Source organism: Halichoerus grypus, chromosome 8 (genome assembly GCF_964656455.1).
Source record: "Halichoerus grypus chromosome 8, mHalGry1.hap1.1, whole genome shotgun sequence".
Taxonomy (NCBI): domain Eukaryota; kingdom Metazoa; phylum Chordata; class Mammalia; order Carnivora; family Phocidae; genus Halichoerus; species Halichoerus grypus.
This window is the reverse complement of record NC_135719.1, coordinates 33745620-33768579: the sequence shown is the minus strand read 5'-3', so window position 1 is coordinate 33768579 and position 22960 is coordinate 33745620. Positions and strand designations below refer to the sequence as shown.

The 22960-nt window shown below is 36.4% G+C and overlaps 1 pseudogene; it reads right to left on the bottom strand.

The window, feature by feature from the left end:
* Window positions 1-5301: 5301 nt before the first annotated feature.
* Window positions 5302-18284, bottom strand: LOC144382847 (large ribosomal subunit protein eL32 pseudogene; annotated as a pseudogene).
* Between the last annotated feature and the right edge of the window lie 4676 nt (window positions 18285-22960).

Here is a 22960-nt window from a genome sequence, read left to right as displayed (position 1 = left end):
CATGTGATGTGCTGAGCACTGGGTGTTATACACAACTAATGAATCATTGAATATTACATCAAAAACTAATGATGTATTATACGTTGGCTAATTGAATTTATTATTTTTTTAATTAATTAATTAATGATTCATTGTTGGCGAGGATGCAGAGAAAGGGGAACCCTCTTACACTGTTGGTGGGAATGCAAGCTGGTGTAGCCACTCTGGAAAACAGTATGGAGGTTCCTCAAAAATTTGAAAATAGGGCTAATTTAATTTAAATAAAAAATGAAAAAAAACACAAATATTTATTGAGAACCTGCTGTGTTAGACATTGTGGGAGATAAAAATTTCAAGACACAGACTCTGCTTTCAGGAGGTGTGTACTTTAACTATGGAGCTAGAATAGCAGAAAAAGAAATATATGACAATATACACACACAGAGTAAATACTCCTGAGACTCAAGGCGGGGAGATATCACAGTGAACTGACGGTAGCATATGAAAGGAGTCTTTATCAAGGATATGGGGGATGGGTAAGGAGCGGTATTTATTTCCAGAATCAATTAATTTTAAAAATGAGTTTACCGAAGTAATTGAAAACCTAAATTAAAAAAAATTCATGTATAGTAGCTCCAAAAATACTTACGTGTAAACCTAACAAAGCATGTATATTCTGAAAACTACATAAATCAAAGAGCTAAGTATATATAATATGAGGAACTAAGGAACTTCCTAATTTATTTAGGAAGCTAAATAAATATAATATGTTCATAGATTAGAAAACTAATCCATCAGTAGGATGGAATGAAATCCTGAAGGAGATCCAACACAAATATGGCCAATTAATATTTTTATTAATATTGAAAGGCAATTCAGAGTAGGAAGAACAGTTTTTCCACAAATTTTGGAACAATTGGACATCCATATGCAAGAAAAAAAACACACCTCAATCTAGACTTCACACACTATGTAAAAATTAACTCAAAATATAATGCAACTAAATACAAAATGTAAAAAAAATCACACTTTTTGATAAAAACAGGAGAAAATCTGCCATATCTAGGTTAGGTAAAGAGTTCATAGTTAGATATGATACCATAAGCACAACTCTTAAAAGTAAAAATGCTAAATAGGATTTCATAACAATCAGAAATAAATATTTCTTCAAAGTACAGTTAAGGAAATGAAAAGATAAGCTAGCTTAGGAGAAAATATTTGCAAAGCTTATATTTGAAAAAAGACTTGTATCCAGAATATTTAAAGACTTTTCAAAACTCAATAAGAAAATAAACGCCCAATAAATATATAGGCAAAAGATTTGAACAGACACTTAACCAAAGAAGGTAACCTAACTGGATGGCAGATAAGCACATGAAAAGATGTTCAACATCATTAGTAATAAGAGAAATGCAAATTAAAACTAAAACAACACACAGCTATTAGAATGGATAAAGTTAAGAAGACTAGCCATAGCAAGCATTGTTAAAGATGTATAGGAAATAATATTCTTACACTGCTGGTAGGAATGTAAAACGGTTTAATTATTTGGGAGTTTGTCAGTTTCTCAAACATTTAAACATGTATACCTAATATATGAGTCATATCACTCCTAGGTATTTATCTACCCAAGAGAACAGAAATCAAATGTCCATGCAAAGACTTGTACACAAATGTTTGTAGCAGCTATTACACAAATGTAAGAGCCTCAAACTGGAAAAAATCTGAACATCCATCAACAGGTTAATGGATATGCAAATTATGATATATCCATTTACTAAAAGAGAACAAACTATTAATACACACAATAAGGATGAATCTTTATTTCAGTAAAAGAAGTTAAACAAAAAGGAATACATTCTGTATGATTCCATATGCACCAAACTCTAGAGAGTGCAAACTATAGTGACAAAATGCAGATCACTGGTTGCCTGTGGACAAGGAGTGAGCATGGGCAGGAGGACACTTCTGGGAATTATGGATTGATTCTCTATCTTGATTGTGGTGATGGTGCATATATACATATGTAAAACCCTGTTAAGTTATACATTTTAATATGTGCCAATTATTGTGTATCAATTATATTGTAATATATTATCAGAGATTTAAATGAATAAATGTCTTGAAATCTCTGGGATCTATTTAGGTTGTCTTCAAGAAATGGAAAGTGAAACTTGCAAAAGCGTTGTTAAGACATTGGGGACAATATAAAACCACATACGTGTTTGACCAAGTTCAGACTACTCAGTAAGCTGGTTACATGGAAAACCAATGAAGATATGATAAATCTTTTGTTGGTGACATGAACAAAGTACTGATATAAGCAACATAGAGAAAACTTGTAGTTGTTTGCTAAATAAATAATTATCAAATGTTTCATCATTTAGAATTATGAACCAGTTTTATGTTGATGCCATAACAGGTCACCACAACCATGGTGACTTAAACAAAAAATTATGTTATCTTACAGTACTGTAGGTCAGAAGTCTCAGAAGGGTCTCACAGGGCTACAACTACAGTTTCAGCAGGGCTGTATTCCTCTCTAGAGGCTGTAGGGAAGAATATGTTTTTTCCTTTTCTAGCTTCTCTGTCTGCATTACTTGACCCATGGCTCCATTCTCTGACCCTCTCCTTCCCTCTTCCAAGCCAAGGTACAGTCCTTCTCACGTTGCCATCTGTCCAGTTTTTTGTTTTTAAGGACCCATAGCATTAGATTGGGCTCCCTGGATAATCCAGGCTAACTTCCCTAAGAGTTTTAATTTACATCTGCAATGTCTATTTGCCATGTAAGGGAATATTTTTCACAGGTTTCAGGGATTAGGATGTGAACCTTTTTTGGGGCCATTATTCTGCTTACTATACTTTTTCTAAAAAGTCAGGTAATAAATATTTTAGGTTTAAGCTCCTGTCATAACTACTCAACTGTGCCACTGAGGCATGAAAGCAGTCATAAATGATATGTTGAATAATGAGTACAAATAAAACTTTATTTATAAAAACAGGTGTAGGTGGGATCTGGCCAGAGGGCCAGTTTGCTGGCTCCTGGTCCAGATCACTGTGCTTTCTGTTGTTTCTTCCTTAAGATTGATACATCTTACTCCACATATTCACATCGTAAATGGTGTGATGAGTAGTAAGTCATTAGCAATATTTCAAGGGATCGTTGTGCAGCTATCCATAATGATTCATGCTTTTCTGTCCTTTTCTCCAGTGGCTTGCTTGTCTCATTTGCTCTGTCCACCTTGTTGGAGACACTTGTTCTCAGACACTGAGTCTCAGGCTGGGCCTTGAATGCAACAACCCAGTTAGCTCCATGGGGGAGGGAGATCTCATTTGGGTTCTAACAAAGACAAGCTTCGTGGTGTGTCACTCCTCACTCAGGAAGCATAAATTGCTTGTGCAATGTGCATGGCTTCTTGTCAGAGTAAGCATTATGTCCTCTATCTCCCCTGCAAGTGCTCTCTGGTGAATGAAGGAGGGAACATGGGAAAGCTCCTTTCCCTGGTCAACAACAAAATGGTGAGCAATGGTCTGTGTAAAATTCCAGTTCTTCCTGGGCCCACCATGCCCTTCATGTGACCTCCACGTTCACTCCTACCCTGATCCAAAAAAACTTCCTGACAGTGGCTGGCCCCCCAAGGTGCAGTAGGGATAGCCCTATTTTCAACATGCCACAGTCCGTTCCTCCCAGCCTCCAACAAGGTGGCATAGTCATGCTGGGGTTAACTACCCTCCCACTTTCCAGGACCCTGAGACTGTGTCCCCTCCATTGGTATGATTTCCTGTTAGAGGGGGCCTTTCTCCCTTCAGGCTGAGTACATGTGAGGGAATATGGTCCTAAGCCTGCAACTGACCAGTCCCAAGACCCTCAGGGCTAATAGTAAACAATGTGCCAGGCTGCTCTAATTGCCATAGACACACAAATAACAATCCAGCCCAGTTCAGACTGGGCAATCCATTCTGGGATTAGAAGATTTATTTTCTACATTGTTGTTAATAGTAATCAGACCACTGCCATCTTTTACAAGGATGTGGCAAAAATAATCAAACAAACCAATATATGGATGGCTAGATAAATAAATAAGTCCTGTAATTTAAATGGATTTAGGTTTAGTTTCTTCAGAACAGGAAGTTTTAGGGTTTTTTTTTTGTTGTTGTTTTATTTTGTTTTGTTTTATTTTATTTTATTTTATTTTATTATTATTATTTTTTTAAAGATTTTATTTATTTATTTATTTGAGAGAGAGAGAATGAGAGACAGAGAGCATGAGAGGGAGGAGAGTCAGAGGGAGAAGCAGACTCCCTGCTGAGCAGGGAGCCTGATGTGGGACTCGATCCCCGGACTCCAGGATCATGACCTGAGCCGAAGGCAGTCGCTTAACCAACTGAGCCACCCAGGCGCCCCTATTTTATTTTATTTTAGTATGTTATGTTAATCACCATATATTACATCATTAGTTTTTGATGTAGTGTTCCATGATTCACTGTTTGTGTATAACACCCAGTGCTCCTTCAATACGTGCCCTCTTTAATACCCATCAGCAGGCTAACCCATCCCCCCACCCTCCTCCCCTCTGGAACCCTCAGTTTGTTTCTCAGAGTCCATAGTCTCTCATGGTTCATTTCCCCCTCCGATTTTCCCCCCTTCATTCTTCCCCTCCTGCTGTCTTCTTGTTTTGTTTTTTTGTTTGTTTGTTTAACATATAATGTATTATTTGTTTCAGAGGTACAGGTCTGTGATTCATCGGTCTTACAAAATTCACAGTGCTCACCATAGCACATACCCTCCCCAGTGTCTATCACCCAGCCACCCCATCCCTCCCACCCCCCACTACTCCAGCAACAACATTTATAAATTCATTCTATCAATCAGAATTTGTTTAGATGTTACAATTTGACTGTGTTATACAAAGCAGTTGTCAACCCAACTAGATACAAAGTAAGTGTTTAGATCAGTGTCCAGCTCAGACTTTAGGACTGTCTGACTTTACTTCAAGGATCTGTGATGGACTTGAATCCTACCAGACTTCCCTGCTTGCAGTCTACCTGGTCTCAGACTCCCAGATGGCCATGTGGCCTTTTAAGGCATCACCATGGTGGAGGGGGCTTTTTTTCCCTTGAAGGAGATGCTCCTGAACACAGCAAACAGGGATCCCTGGCATCACTTAGATGTCTAGGACATTTAATATTTACACGTGCTCTTTAAATATCACTGTGTTGATTTTCATTTTAAATGAAGAAAGGAAAAAGGAGAAGTTTTAAACTTTGTTCCTTTTTTATAGTTTTATTAATACAAATATGACATGCACATACACTGTCTGTCTATTCATTTTCTTTGCTGTGCAGCCTGACATTGGGATTGGTGACTCTGATGGCCAGCTGGGCTGCTCTTTCAACAATGGCTTTGCGATTCTTGGGGGAGACATTGTGAACAATCTCTACACAGTAAGATTCGTTGCACATCAGCAGCATTTCAAGCTCCTTGACCTTGTGAGCTAGGAACTTCCAGAAGCCACTGGGCAGCATGTGCTTTGTTTTCTTGTTTCTCCTGTAACCAGTGCTGGGCATCAAGATCTGGCCCTTGAATCTTCTGTGCACCCTACTCTCTATGCCTTTGCATTTCCGCCAGTTACTCTTAATTTTGACATATTAGTCTGACTGGTGCTAGATGAACTTCTTGGTCCTCTTTTTAATGATCCTGAGCTTCACCAGAGGTCTGAGGGTGGCCGTGATGATGAGTAGGAGATTGGCTACCACCTCTGCAGGCAGCACCAAGGAAGAGAGGGAAGTTTTTAATTTTGGTGGAGTCCAAGTAATTTTTTTTCTTTTGTGAATCATGCTTTTAGTGTCTTATCTAAGAAAATTTTGCCTGAATCAGTGTCAGAAAGATTTTGTCCTATGTTTTCCTCTAGAAGTTTTATAATTCTAGGATTTACATTTTGGCCTAAGATCTATACTGAGTTTATTTTTGTATATGGTACAAAAATATGAATCTAAGTTATTTACTTTTCTTTTCCTTCTCTCCCTCATATTTCTTGGCATCATTCATTGAAAAGATTATCCTTTTCCCCTGAATTGCCTGTACACTTTGTCATCCATTGTACTCTGATCCATTGACCTATTTGTCTATCTTGATGCTAATATCACAGACTTCATTGACAAAAATTTATAGTAAGTCTTGACATTGGGTAATGTGAGTCTTCTAACATTCTTCTTTTTTTATCAGAAGTGTTTTGCCTTTCCCCTTATAGTTCTAATAGCTCTTGCTTCAGGTATTTTGAAGCTCTGTTATTAGATACATAAACTTTTAAAATTATTTTGTCTTTTTCATGAATTGTCCCTTGATCCAAATGATATGACTTTAGTTATCTATGGTAATATTTGCTCTGAAATCTACTTCAGTCTAATATTAATGTAGCTGCTCCAACTTTCTCTTGATTATTTTTCGAATGGTATACTTTCTCTCATCCTTTTATTTTTAACCTATTTGTGTCTTAGTATTTAAAGTGTGTTTCTTGTAGCTAGTCTATATAGTGTCTTTCCATTTTTCCAAGCTGACAAATCTTGCCTTAATTGGGGTGTTTACACCATTACCTCCCTGGGGTAGAGTTCTGTCCTATGAATTCTAGCCATCTTAATCTCCCAGACTCTCATCAATGTCTCCTTGATTCAGGGAACTGTCATGGTGCCCCCAGGATCTCTCTGCCTACACCATACACTAGAAACTCCTTCAAGGCACTAAACAGGAGTTTCCTTAGGGCTCATCTAATTTGTTTCCCATCTCTGAGATCACCGGTCTTCATTGCCTGATGTCCCACATCCTGAAAACTATTTTTTCAAATATTCAAATACATATTCAAATATATATATTTCAAATATTACCAAGCAGGAGATTATTTCTTTTCCCTGTTACTCCATCTTGGTCAGAAAGAGAAGCACCTCCATTATGATTTAATTACTATTATCTTCTTCAAATTGAATTACATCCAAAGACTTCAAGGGAAGAGGGATTTGTTTTACTCTAGGTTCTTCCTTCCCTCTCCTTCTGGGTCCTTTCCCCCTATTGCTTGTCAATTCAGAAGGTAGGGGTATTAGAAAGTTTTTTCTTGCCTGGTGGCTGTTTCAATACCAGTATTTTCTCACTGTCATTCTAAGCAACTCATTTTCTTAGAAGCTTTTCCTTGAGTTGGGTTTCAACCTTCCTCAGCTGAAAACTAGTCTCTCTTTCTCTTTTTCTCTCTCTTTCCTACCTTTTTTTTAAATAGACTGAGGAGGATGTTGGAGGGAGGGCTCAAGATGGCAACATAGGGAGATCCTGAGTTCACCTCCTTCCACAGACACAGCAAAGTTACAACTACATATAGGACATTCTCACGAAAAATACCTGAAGACTGACAGAGCAGCTCTTCCATAAAACAAAACAAAACAAGCAAGTCATATCAAGATCAGTAGGAAGGGCAAAAATGATCTGGCTAGGACCCCCATATCCAACTTGGTGACCCACAAAAAGGACGGATATCAAAGGCACAGCTCCTCTTTGAGGAACAAGGGTTTCAAACCCCATATGGGGCAACACAGCCCATGAGACCTGCACCAGAAAAGGAAGCCCTCCAAATTATTAGCTTTGAAAACCAGCAGGGCTGATGTCTGAGAAAGTCAGAGGACTGCAGGAAACTGAGACCCCCTCCTGACGGACTCACACAGAGACTCACTTGCTATGAGTCCCAATGTAGAGGCAGTAACTTGAGAAACACCTGGGCCATATGTGAGGGAGATTCTTTGACTTGTCTTGGTGGGGGGGTGTACTGAAGGGGTAGATGTCTCTTGAAGATCTCTATGGAAACAGAGGTACTGGCAGCTGCTATTTTTTTTAATTTAAATTCAATTTAGTCAACATATTGTGTATTATTAGTTTCAGGGGTAGAATTTAGTGATTCATCAGTTGCATATAACGCCCAGTGCTCATTATGTCAAGTGCCCATCACCCAATTACTCCATCCCCCCACCCACCTCCCCTCCAGCAACCCTCAGTTTGTTTCCTAGAGTTAAGAGTCTCTTATGGTTTGCCTCCCTCTCTGTTTTCATCTTATTTTATTTTTCCTTCCCTTCTCCTATGTTCATCTGTTTTGTTTATTAAATTCCACATATGAATAAAATCATATGGTATTTGTCTTTCTCTGACTAACTTATTTTACTTAGCATAATACATTTTAATTCTATCCATGTCATTGCAAATGGCAAGATTTCATTTGTTTTGGTGGCTGAGTAATATACCACTGGATATATATATACCATATCTTCTTTATCCATTCTTCTGTCGATGGACACCTGGACTCTTTCCATATTTTGGCTATTGTGGACATTGCTGCTATAAACATGGGGATGCATGTGCCTCTTTGAGTCACTATTTTTGTATCATTTGGGTAAATACCTAGTAGTGCAATTGCTGGGTTGTAGGGTAGTTCTATTTTTAACTTTTTGAGGAACCTCCATACTGTTTTCCAGAGTGGTTGCACCTTTGTATTCCTAACAACAGTGTAAGAGGGTTCCCCCTTCTCTGCATCCTTGCCAACTACTTTGGTTTCCTGAGTTGTTAATTTTAGCCATTCTGACTGATGTGAGGTGGTAGCTCATTCTGGTTTTGATTTGTATTTTCCTGATGCTGAGTGATATTGAGCAGTTTTTCATGTGTCTATTGGCCATTATAGGTCTTCTTTGGAGAAATGTCCATTCGTGTCTTCTGCCCATTTCTTGACTGGATTATTTGTTTTTTCAGTGTTGAGTTTGATAAGTTTTTGTAGATCTCTTGTGAATATCTTCTCCCATTCTGTAGGTTGCCTTTTAGTTTTGTTGATTATTTCCTTTGCTTTGTGAAAGCTTTTTATCCTGATGAAGTCCCAGTAGTTCATTTTTGCTTTTGTTCCTCTTGCTTCTGGAGATGTGTCTAGCAAGGAGTTGTTGTGGCAAGGTCATAGATGTTAAATTACAGGCCAATATCCCGGATGAACATGGATGCGAAAATTCTCAACAAGATACTAGCTAATAGGATCCAACAGTACATTAAAAGAATTATTCACCATAACCAAGTGGGATTTATTCCTGGGATGCAGGGGTGGTTCAATACCCACAAATCAATCAACATGATACACCATTTTAATAAAAGAAAATATAAGAACCATATGATCCACTCAATAGATGCAGAAAAAGCATTTGACAAAATACAGTATCCTTTCTTGATAAAAACCCTCAACAAAGTAGGGATAGAGGGAATATACCTCAACATCATAAAGACCATATACAAAAGACCCACAGATAATATCATCCTCAATGGAGAAAAACTGAGAACTTTTTCCCTAGGGTCACAAATATGACAGGGATGTCCACTCTCACCACTGTTGTTCAACATAGTACTGGAAGTCCTAGCCTCAGCAATAAGACAACAACAACAACAACAAAAATAAAAGGCATCCAAATCAGCAAAGAAGAATTCAAACTTTCACTCTTCGCAGGTGATGTGATACTCTATGTAGAAAACCAGAAAGATCCCACCAAAAATTACTAGAACTAATACAGGAATTCAGCAAGGTGGCAGGATATTAAATCAATGCACAGAAGTCTGTTGCATTTCTATACACTAACAAAGAAGCAGCATAAAGAGAAACCAAGGAACCAATCCCATTTACAATTGCACCAAAAACCATAAGATAGCAGGAATAAACCTAACCGAAGAGCTAAAAGATCTATACTTAGAAAACTATAGACTATTGTATGGTGACTAACATAATAAAATAAAATTAAAAAAAAAAGAAATTGAAGAAGACACAAATAAATGGAAAAACATTCCATGCTCATGGATTGGAAGAACAAATATTGTGAAAATGTCTATTCTTCCCAAAGCAATCTACACATTCAATGCAATCCCTATCAAAATACCACCAGCATTTTTCACAGAACTGGAACAAACCATTCTAAAATTTATATGGAACCAGAAAAGACCCTGAATAGCCAAAATAATGTTGAAAACAAAAACCAAAGCTGGAGGCATCACAGTTCCAGACTGCAAGCTGTATTACAAAGCTATAATCATCAAGACAGTATGATACTGGCACAAAAATGACACATAAATCAATGGAACAGAATAGAGAACCCAGAAATGGACCCTCAACTCTATGGTCAACTAATGTTCGACAAAACAGGAAGGAATATCCGATGGAAAAAAAGACAGTCTCTTCAAAAAATGGTGTTGGGAAAATTGGACAGCCACATGCAGAAGAATGAAACCAGACCACTTTCTTACACCATACACAAAAATAAATCCAAAATGGTTGAAAGACCTCAATGTGAGACAGGAATCCATCAAAATCCCAGAGGAGAACACTGGCAGATGCTATTTTTAAATGTTCTTCTTCCTTGCTAGACTGGCATAAGTGGGTACCATTTTTGTGCTCTCAATCTTATTTTAGTGTTATTGGCCCTGCCTTAGTGTTCACTGTGGACTCACCCCAACAGACCTGGCCCAGTTCTTATTCACTGTAGCTGCTATCCTGACAGACCCTGTAGGTGCATGCACCCTACCCAGGGGACACCCTTTGAATATCTGGTGCTGCTTGCCAAGGGGACTTGCATTTCTGAGACCCACAGAACTGAAACCATTGGCGAAACAGAACCTGGAGATTATCATCTCCAGGGCACTGCATAGACAACAGATTGAAACATACCTCCAGCCTTCCAGTGACCACTCTTTTAAGACTGAGAGAAACTGCTTCTCCTAATACATAGAAACAAATACAGAGTTTCAGGAAAAATAAGGAGAGGGAAGAATATGTTCCAAATGAAAGAACAAGACAAAACCTCAGAAAAAGACATTGATGAAACAGAGATAAGCAATATACCTGAATAAAGAGTTCAGACTAATGATCATAAACATGCTCACTGAAATAAGGAGAAAAATGGATAAACATAGTGTATCTTTTCAACAAAAAGATATAAAATATAAGAAAGTTCAAACAGAAGTAACAGAGCTGAAGAATACAATAATCAAACTGAAAAATACACTAGAGGTGTTCAACAGCAGACTGGATGAAGCAGAAGAATGGATCAGTGAGCTGGAAGACAAAGCAATGGCAATCATATTGACAGGGCAACATAAAAAAAGAAAAAAAGATTTAAAAAGTAAAGATTCCTTAAGGGACCTTTGGAACAACATCAAGCAAAATAATATTTGCTTTATAAGGATCTCAGAAGGAGAAAAGAAAGAGAAAGGAAACTATTTGAAAAAATAATGGCTGAAAACTTCCCTAACTGGCAAGGAAATAGACATCCACATCTAGAAATCCCAGAGAATTCCAAAAAAAAATGAACCCAAAAAGATTCACACCATGACACATTATAATAAAATGGCCAAAGTTAGAGATAAAGAGAGAATCTTAAAAGCAGCAAGAGAAAAATAATTTCTTATATACAAGGGAAACCCCATATGGAAACCATCAGACTTTTCAGCAGAAACTTTGCAAGCCAGAAGAAAGTGACATGAAGGGAAAAAAACAACAAAAGACAAAAAAACAAAAACAACTTCTAAACAAGAATCCTTTACTTGGCGATGTTATCATTCAGAATTGAAAGGGAGAGATTTAAGTTTTCCAGATAAGCAAAAGCTGGAGGAGTCCTTTGAATAAATATGTAGTAGTGCAATTGCTGGGTCATAGGGTAGCTCTATTTTTACTTTTTGATGAAATTCCATATTGTTTTCAGGGGAAGGGATAATTGGGTAATGGGCATTAAGGACACTTGAGGTAATGAGCAGTGGGTGTATGCAACTGATGAATCACTAAATTCAACCTCTGAAACTAATAATACAAATTATATATTAATTAAATTGAATTTAAATAAAATTAAAAAGCTGAAGGAGTTCATCAATAGTAAACTTGCATTTTGAGAAATGTTAAAGGGACTTCTTCAAGCTGAAAAAAAATGGCACTAAATAACAAAAGCAAAAATACATACAAAAGTAAAAATCTCAGTGGAAAAGGTAAATATATAGTAAAGATAGATTAATCACTCATAAGTGTGACGGTTAAAAGACAAAAGTAGTACAATTAACTAAAACCATAATAATTAGCTAAGGAATGCACAAAATATAAAGACGTAAAATGTGACATAGAAAATGTAAAACTCAGTGGGGGATAGTACAAATGTAAGGTTTTGGAATTTGTTCAATTTTAAGTTGCTGTCAGCTTAAGACACTAATATATATGTATAGGATACTATATGTGAACCTTCATGGTAACCACAAAGCAAGAATGCATAGTAAATAAACACCAAGAAATGAGAAAATAATCCAAATGTAACACTAAAGAAAGCCATAAAACTCAAAAGAAGAGGGAAAGAGAGGAAAAGGACAGATGGGAACTACAAAAAAAGCCAGAAAACAATAACAAGAAATGGCAATAAGTATATACTTATCAATACTTTAAATGTCAATGGACTAAATTTTCCAATCAAGAGAGTGGCTGAATAGATTAAAAAAAAAAATACGTCTACATACTGCCTACAAGAAAGTCACTTCAGAAGTAAGGACACACACAGACCAAAAGTGAAGGGGAGAAAGGTGTTCCATGCAAATGGAAATGAAAAGAAAGCTGATGAGGCTGTAGACATATTAGACAACACAGACTTTAAAACAAAGACTGTACTAAAAGATAAAGAAGGGCATTATATAAAGATAAAGGGGTCAATATTCAGCAAGAAGACATAATATTTATAAATACATATGTGCTGAATATAGGAGCACCTAAATGTATAAATAAATATTAATCCACCTAAAGGGAGAAATTAACATCAATACAATAATAGTAGGAGGTTTTCATACCTCACATCAATGTATAGATCAACCAGACAGAAAATCAATAAGGAAACATTGATTTTAAATGATACATTGGACTAGATGGACTTAATAGATGTATGCAGAACATTGTATCCAAAAACAAACAAACAAAAATACACATTCTTCTCATGTGCATAAGGAATATTCTTCAGGATAGATCATATAGTAGGCCACAAAACAAGTCTCAATAGATTCAAGAAGATTGAAATCATATCAAGCATCTTCTCTGACAACAATGGTATAGAACTAGAAATGAATTACAAAAAGAAAACTGGAAAAGCACAAGAATGTGGTGATTACACCACATGCTAGTGAACAACCAATGGGTCATCTAGAAATCAGAGAATTTTTTTAAAGATTTCATTTACTTATTTGAGAGAAAAAGAGCAAGAGAGCATGAGCAGGGGGAGGGGCAGAGGGAGAAGCAGACTCCCCGCTGAGCAGGGAGCCCGACATGGGGCTCAACCATAGGACCTTGGGATCATGATCGGAGCTGAAGGCAGACACTTAACTGACTGAGGCACCCGGGCATCCCTCAGAGAAGAAATTAAAAAAAAAACTGTTGAGACAAATGAAAACAGAAATATGACATTCCAAAATCTATGGGATGCAGCAAAAATGGTTTTAAGAGAGAAGTTTATAGCAATTTGGACCTACCTCAAGAAACAAGAAAAATCTCAAACAATCTGACTTTATACCTAAAACAACTAGAAAAATAAGAACAAGGCACAAAGTTTGTAGAGTAGAAGGAAAGAAATAATAAAGATCAGAGCAGAAATAAATGAAATAGAGACAAAAATAAAGAAAGAAAAGATAGATGAATCTAAGAGCTGGTTCTCTGATAACCATGGGGAAAAGAGAGAGGGCTCAAATAAAATTAGAAATGAGAGAGAAGTTACAACTGATATCACAGAAATACAAAGGATCATAAGACTACTAAGAATAATTACATGCCAACAAATTGTTCAACCTAGAAGAGCTGGACAAATTCCTAGAAACACATAATTTTCCAGGACCAAATCAAGAAGAAATAGAAAATCTGAACAGAACAATTACTAGTAAGGAGATAGAATCAGTAATCAAAAACCTCCCAACAAACACTAGTTGAGGACAAGATGGATTCATTAGTGAATTCTACTAAACATTCAAAGATTTAATGCTCATCCTTCTCAAAATCTTTCAAAAAAAAAATGAATAGAAGGGAATGCTTCCAAACTCATTTTATGAGGCCAGCATTACCCTAATACCAAAACCATGCAAGGATACCACAAAAATTACAGGCTAATATTCTTAATGACCACAGATACAAAACTACTCAATAAAATATTAGCAAAATGAATTGGACAACACATTAAAAGGATGATGCACCATGATCAATTGGGATTTATTCCAGTGATTCAAGAATAGTTCAACATCTGCAAATCAATCAATGTAATATACCACATTAACAACTTGAAGGATAAAAATCATATGATCATCTCAATAGATGCAGAAAAAGCATTTGACAAAATTCAACATTGATTTATGATAAAAACTCAACAAAATGGAAATAGAAGGGACACACTTCAACATAATGAAGGCTATATATGACAAACCCCCAGCTAACATCTCCAATGTGAAAAGCTGAAAGCTATTCCTCTAAGATCAAGAACAAGACAAGGATGCTCACTCTTGTCAATTTTATTCCACAAAATATTGGAAGTCCTAGCCAGGGCAATTAGACAAGAAAATGAAATAAAAGGCAACCACATTGGAAAGGAAAAATAAAACTCTCATCATTTGCAGATGACATAATACTTTATATATAAAAAAAACCCTAAAGACTCCACCAAGAAATTGTTAAAACCAATAAATTAATTTAGTAGAGTTGCAGGATACAAAATCACTTTACAGAAATCAGTGGCCCTTCTGTACACTAATAACAAGCTATCAGAAAGAGAAATTAGAAAACATACTTATTTACAATTACATTAAAAAGAATAAGATATCTAGGAATAAATTTAACTAGGAGATGAAAGATCTGTACACTGAAAACTATAAGACTCTCATGAAGGAAACTGAAGAAAATATAAAAAGAAATGGAAAGGTATTCTGTGCTCATGGATTGGAAGAATCAATATTGTTAAAATGTTCAAAGTACCCAAAGAAATCTACAGATTCAATGCAATCCCTATCAACTACCAATGGCATTTTTCACAAAACTAGAGCAAAAAATTAAAAAAATTTGTATGGAATCACAAAAGACCACAGATAGCAAAAGCAATCTTGAGAAAGAAAAAATAAAGGTGGGGGTATCATGTTTCCTGAATTCAAACTATATTACAAAGCTATAGTATACCAAACCAGTATGGTATTGGCATTAAAAAACATACACAAAGATCTGTTCCATTAATTGAGAGCCTAGAAATAAACCCACTCATATATGGATAATTAATTTACAACAAAGGAGCCAAGAACATACAATGGAGAAAGGACATCTCTTCAAAGAATGGTATTGGAAAAACTGTAAATCCATGCAAAATAATGAAACTGGACCACTATCTTACACCAGACACAAAAAATTAACCTAAAATGGATTAAAGACTTGAATGTAAGACCTGAAACCATAAAATTCATAGACAAAAACATAGGTGGTAAGTTCCTTGACATTGGTCTTAGTGATGGTTTTGTGGATCTGACTCCAAAGTTAAGGGAAACAAAAATAAACAAGTGTGACTACGTCAAACTAAAAAGCTTCTGCACAGTGAAGGAAAACATCATCAAAAAGAAAAGGTAATCTGCTAAATGAGAGAAGATACTTGCAAGTCACATATTCAACAGGGGGTATATACCCAGAATATACAAAGAACTCCTACAACTTAACAACAACAAAAAACAACCCAATTAATAAATGGTCAGAGGATCTGAATAGACGTTTTTTCCAAAGAAGACATACAGATGGCTAACAGGCAAATGAAAACATGTTCAACACCAGTAATTATTGGGGAAACGCAAATCAAAACCACAAGAAGATATCACCTCACACCTCTTAGAATGATTATCATCAGGGGCGCCTGGGTAGCTCTGTCAGTTGAGTGTCTGACTCTTGATTTTGGCTTAGGATTGTGGGATCGAGCCCTGTGTTGGGCTCCAGGCACCACACTTAGTGGGAAGTCTGCTTGAGGATTTCCTCTCTCTCCCTCTGCTCCTCCTCACCTCTTGGGGAAAAAAAAAGGCTATTAATCATCAAAAAGACAAAAAGTAACAAGTGTTGGAGAGTATGAGGGTAAGAGCACTATTGGTAGGAATATAAATTGATGCATACACTGGAAAACAGTATGGAGCTTCCTCAAAAATTTAGCAGTAGAACTGCCATATGATCCAGCTATTCCTCATCTGGGTATTTATCCAAATAATATGAAAACATTAATTCAAATAGATATATGCATCTTGATGTTCATAGCAGCACTATTTACAATAGGTAAGATTGGAAGCAACCTAAATGTCCATCAGTGGATGAATGGATAAAGGTGTGGCATGTATAAACAATGGAATACTCTTCAGTCATTAAAAGAATGAAATCTTGCCATTTGTGACAACGTGGGTGGACCTTGAGAGTATTATATTAAGTGAGGTAAACAGAAGGAAAAAGACAAAACAGTATTTCACTCATATGTGGAATATAACAAAAGAAAAAGAAGAAACGAGACAAAACAAAACAAAAAAAAATTAAAGACACAAAGAACATGTAAGTGGTTATCAGAAGGGAAACATGTTGAGAGATGGGTAAAATGAACAAAGGGGGTCAAATGTATTTTCGTGGATGGTAACTAGACTTTTGGAGGTAATAGCTTTGTAATGAATGCAGATGTTGAGTTTATAATGTTGTACACCTGAAACTTATGTAATGTTATATACCAATTTTACCTCAATAATAAATAGGTGATATAAACAGACAGAGAGACAGACAGACAGACAGACAGATTGGACAGGGATAGGGATAATGACAAGGGTAACAGGACCAACTACTGACAACATTGGAGTGTGTCCAAATTCAGGGTGTGGAGAACATGAATACTATTTGCTCTCTGTTTTAGTTCCCAGTCCCTAAGCTTGGAACTAGGGTAGGTTCTTAATGGTGGGAATAAGGATTTTCCCACTCTTCCTTTTCCAAGGGACATTTGGCAATGTCTGGAAATATTTTTGTTGTTACAACTGGGAGAGGGTACGACTAACATCTAATGGCTAGAAACCAGGGATGCTGCTAAACATCCTATAATGCACAGGATAGCCCCCCACAAGAAAAATGTCAATAGTGCTGAGGTTGAGATGTCCTGAGGCCAGGGAATAGTTCTATTCAACATTTCTTTTTATATAGAAGGGTTTTCCCCACTATATTATGGGTCTTCTTTATTCCTGATTCTTGACACATAGTGGGTGTTATTTTTTTAATGGATTATTTATTGAATTACTAATATACATGGTCACTGTGGCTCAACTTGAATTTTTCTTCATAAAATGTAGTATTCTTTATAAAATGATACATGTGTACTATTCAATTTGGCAATGTTGAATTCTGAAGACCCTGTTTGCTTGAGACCTAGTGCACTGAAAAGAGCCACACTAGAACCCTTTTCCCCATTTTCTCCTTTCTGACTATTGGCAACTGCTGGGAGTTTGTGGGAAGAGGGGTGTGGTTCACACCATGCTAACAAGAGAATGGTCTCAATTTTGGAGTGCTTTGGATCAATTCTTTTTCACTTTAGAAGCTCCATTTGGACACATCAGCACACAAGTACTGTTCCATGTACATCAGCTGTGTTTCTCTCTATAGACATAATTATGGAGTCCATCCCAGTACCACAGTGCCCACACCTTTTGATAGGGCAACTTGACCTGCATCAGTGGCCAGATTGGAACACAGCAGGGCCCTTAGAGGCAGTATGGAAGGCTCTTTTCCCACCTGTGTTCCTGATTCCACTCATCCCATTCTTGGAGTGCTGGGTGGGGTATCTCTGAGGCACAGGAACCATGCTGGATGAAGACAGAAGAGATTAAGGCAATGCCAATAACTTAATATGTCATGAGGAGCAGTGCTTTATACTTTTCCATGTACAATCTCATAAAATCATGAAAACCATCTATATTATATCTCTATTTTACCAATGAGGAAACAGAACTCAGAAGGGTTAAGTAAGAATCTAAGATTATCTGTCTAGCAAACAATATTTGGGCCCAAACCCTACAGTCCCTTTCTGCTCACCTGTCCCAGGTGTGGGGTTCCTTGGCACAGTTTCCTGGCTGCATTCAGAGTGAGACAGTTTTGGTCATCTCCACTGTATTTTTAGACACTGGTAAAATCAGTTTCATGAGCTCTGAGAAATTTACTGTAGGAATTCTCAATTTTATCTGTAACCCAGAACTGCCGATCTAGTCGTCCCATGAGAAATTAACAGAAAATAAGAAGACTGTGCAAGAGATAAAAAGATGTTTCTACAAATAATGTGAAAGCTGTGGCACAAAATGAGTCTTTATTATGATTTTCAGACACAGTCTCCTTGGGGGAGATTCTTTTCATTTTTCCCTCTGCTGCTTTCCCAACTTTAGTGAAGGGAGGGAGGGAGTGAAAGAGGAGTGAGGGTGGTACTAAACAGACTTTGAACTGCAGGATCCCCTAGATGCTAGAATGAGCTAAGGGATAAGATGCTCCCTACCTATTCCAATGCAATTATAGCTCAAGAACATCACCTTAACAACGAGCTTACATAACAGGGAAGCTCTGAACATTGAACTCAGCAATGGAAAGCTGCCTCAAGCCGGGGAAAACACATACAGTTCTGAGAGAAAGATGAATTAGAATTTATAATTTACTGAAAACATACTAAGCAGCAAATACTTTGTTTTGCATATGGTTTAAAATACCATGGCTTTCAAGCACATTTTAGTAAGGATTAATATTTTAAATATTTCCTTGTATCATGAATGAACACAGGTCCATTTTTTGCATGTTTATTGAATATCTAGTTAGCATTAGATCAGATAATTTTGGCTATACAAAGATAAATCAAACATGGGATCTTTATTCCTAGAATGGCCAGCCCTGTAAATGACATCCTATGAGTCCTGTTTTGCTCACCTCTACCCATCACAGAGAAAGGCTCATGTATGGAAATCCCAATTTCTGGCCCTTTGTTTCGACATTTCCTCACAAGTAGGGAAGGAAGGGAAAACAAAAAGTGACTTTAATGGCATCAGTTATGGCTCCTGTGTAACAGACCATTTACCTAACCCATCTCTGGCCTTGTGGGAGGGACAGAAGGTTGAATCCCAGGTAGACTGGAGCCTGTTGGATAATCCCAAATTGGGCCTCAGAACTCTGTGTAGCACATCCCTGCCTTGGAAAGTCAAACAAGGTATATCCTTGATTTGTTTCCAAAATGTCTAGTTTGTAGGAGTAGTGACCCTGCTAATAAACTCAAAAAAGTTTGTGGTTGGAAGATCCTGAGCCCCCAGCCTACCAGCATGATCTGTCCTCCAAATTTGGGAGATGTTCTATTAGGAAATGAGTAGGTAATTATAATGTAAAGCAGAAAGAGTTAATTTCCATAGGGCATGTAATGATAAATTATTCTAGGAGTTCAGCTGAGGGAGATTATTCATGCTGGAGAAATCCCACATTGCTTATGACCTTTAAGTAGAGCCTTGAAGTATGGGTAAATTGAACATGTCCAGACTGAGGGTAGGGAAAATCTTTCCAGGCTGGGGAAACAACATAAGTGAAGATATTCATGTGGAGAAATGAAAGTCATATAAAAAATGGTGGATACTTAGTTTGATTGGAATTTAGTCCACATAAAAAGGGATTCCATGAGGATTAAAATGTTTTGGTGTCAGATGATGGGAAAGCTTAACTGCCAGAGTAAGAAAATAGATGTTATCCTTTAGATAAGGAGAATGAATGAAAACAGAGCAGTAGCAATATCAGAAGTATGTTTTTGGAGTTAATTTTCAAAGTGGTAGATTTCAGGTGGGGAATCATCAATGAAGATTCAATAAGTAGCTGTTGAATTAACTCAACTGTACAACTATATAGTGTTCATGGAAGAACAAACAAACAAAAACCACCTACAAGTTTCTGCAAAACAGATTTTATCTTAAAGTGAAATACAGATTTAGCTTTAATTCTAGCCTGACACCTGACTTCCTCTCTGTGAAGCTGGGATGGCTTGACACTTACTTATCAGATCTAGCTCTTCCTTGAGCACTAAGTCTTCCCCTGAAGAGCACTCTAACTTATTACTATGAAAATTAATATCAAGTCACCCTTCATTCCAGCCTTACAATCCAGGCCTGATGAAAGTACTAAAACAAGATAAAGACATTATAATACAAGACTAATATCTCTTACAAACATAGATGCAAAAAGTCCTCAACAAAATATTATTAAATTAATTTAACAATGTATAAAAGAAAAAAAAACTAAACAATTTATGTGAAGACATCAAAGAGATGCTGAGGCTGTGAGAACGGAGGTCTTATGATTCTGGAGAAAAGAAAAGCTCATTGAAATGACACAAACATTATACATACCATTTCTCTTGGGACATATGCACAGTGCAAGAATATTAAAAGAAGGTAAAGGGTAGCTTAGAGAAAGAAAGAAGCAGAGATACCTTTTGGCAGTTGTATGGGGGCTCTAGAGACAAAAGCTTATATTCTGGGTTTGTCAAAATAGCCAGGACATGAGTAGCTAAGGTCACCTAGAAAAGGACACCTCAAAGAAATAAGCACAACATTTTGCTCTAGGCTCTACTTCAGGCATTTGCTGATTCTTAAACTTCACAGGGTGAGAGGCCAAAAATAAAGAGAAATCTGATTAAAAGCTGAGTGGAGCTTCCAGCAGTATCAAGGTGGCAGGGAGAGAAAACAATTAGAGTGTAAGAACCTCCAAGTAGAAGAGCCCATGTTGAAGACCTGAAGCTTTAATATAGAACCCCCAAAAGCTATACCCTGGAAGTCAGAGTATAACAAATGTTTACTGAGCATTAAAAAGTCTGAAACATGACCCAAGTCAAGAATCAGGGGGGTCATCACTGATTAAACTGAAAAGACCTGTCCTACAGTAGCTACTTCCCATATGATAGGGTGAATCTTTTCTTGGGAAGATAATATTATCTAGAGCCTCTATAATTCTCCATGCAGAATTTCTGCCATTGGATCTGGCATTTAGCAGGCATGCCAAGAAGCAGGAAAAGATGGTAAACAGATGATAGAATAGACCCATAGGTGTTATAGACATCAAAGTTATTAGGCATGATCTCTAAAGTAATAGTAATTGTCAATACTAGGTATATAGATGATAAGAAAGAAATTTTAGCAGAAAACTATAATATATCAAGAAGAAAAAGCAGAATTTCTAGAATTGAAATTAGGAACATGCATTTTTAACAGAAGATTAGAAATGCCACAAGAAATGATTAGACAAATGGAAGATAGGTCAAGAGAAAATGGTCATACTGAAGCACAAAGAAGAAAATTTTAAACTATAAGATATGGAGAAAAAAAGTACAAGAAGCATGGTGAATACAAGGCAAGGATCTAAATTATATGTAGTTAAAGGCCCAACAGTAGAGCAGCAAAAATAATGTAGAAAAAAATAATTTAAGAAATACTGGTTGAGGGTTTTCAAAACTGATGAATGACATCAAGCCCTAGATTGAAGAATTTCTAAAAAAGCCAATTATGATAAATACAGTTGGCCCTTGAACAACATAGCTTTGAATTGCATGGGTCCACTTATATGTGGGTTATTATTATTTTTTGGATACATGCAGTACAGTACTATAGATGTATTTTCTCTTCCTTATGATTTTCTTATTTTCTCTAGTTTACTTTATTATAAGAATACAGTATATAACATAAAGCATACAAAATATGTGTCGATCAACTATTATCAGTAAGGCTTCTGGTCAAACAGTAAGCTTTAGTTAAGGTTGGAGGGAGTCAAAAGTTACAAGCAGATTTTTTTACTGCATGGGCGGGGAGTCAGAGCCAGTAACCCTTATGTTGTTCAGGGGTCAACTGTACAAAGAAAACCACATCAAAGCATATTTTAGTTAGACTAAACTAGTGCAAACTAAATAAAGGAGATCAAAGCTAAAACAGTAAAAAGAAAAATGCAACAAAGAAACATTTACCTTCAAAGGAGTAATAAGTAATAAGGTTTACTTCAGACATCTCAACAAAACAATAGTAGATAGCATAGTACAATGGATTCATCTGATGGTATTGAAACAATTAGGTATCACATGCAAAAAAAAAAAAATCAAAAAAAGTAAACTTTAATCTGCATGTTGCACCATTTAGAAAATTAACTAAAAATAGATCAAAGATGTAGATATATAACCCCAAACTGTACAATTCCTACGGAAAATATAAGAAACTTCACTTACACAAAGATTTCTTAGCTACAAGACCAAAAGCATGATCCATAAGAGAAAAAAATAAAGATAAATTGGACTATACCAAAGCTAGAAACTTCTGCCCTTTGTAAAATAGTTTTAAAAGAATGAAAATCTGAGCCACAAACTGGGAAGAAATATATGCTTATCATATATCCTACAAAGGATTTGTATGTAAAATATATAAAGAACTCTCAAATCTCAGCCATATAAAAACAAACAATTCAATTTTAAAAATGGACAAAAGACTTGAATAGACATTTCACCAAAGAGGATATAATTATGGCAAATAAGTCCATAAACAGCTGTCAAACAACACTGGCCATTATGGAAATGCAATTAAAACCATAATGAGAAACTAACACACATCAATTAGAATGGCTAGAATAAAAAAGACTGAGCATACCAAGTGTTAGCTAGGATGCAATGTATGGAACTTCGATAAGTTGCTGGTGGGGATGAAGACTGGCACAGTCACTCTTGAAAATAGTTTGTTGGTTTCTCATACATTGAAATGCGCTCTCATTATATAGTCAAGCAATTTTATCCCTGGGTAGAAAAACGAAAACTTGTGTTCACACAAAGCCTACAAATGAATATTCATAGCAGCTTTATTTGTAATAGTTGAAAATTGGAAATAGTCCAAATGTCTTTAAAT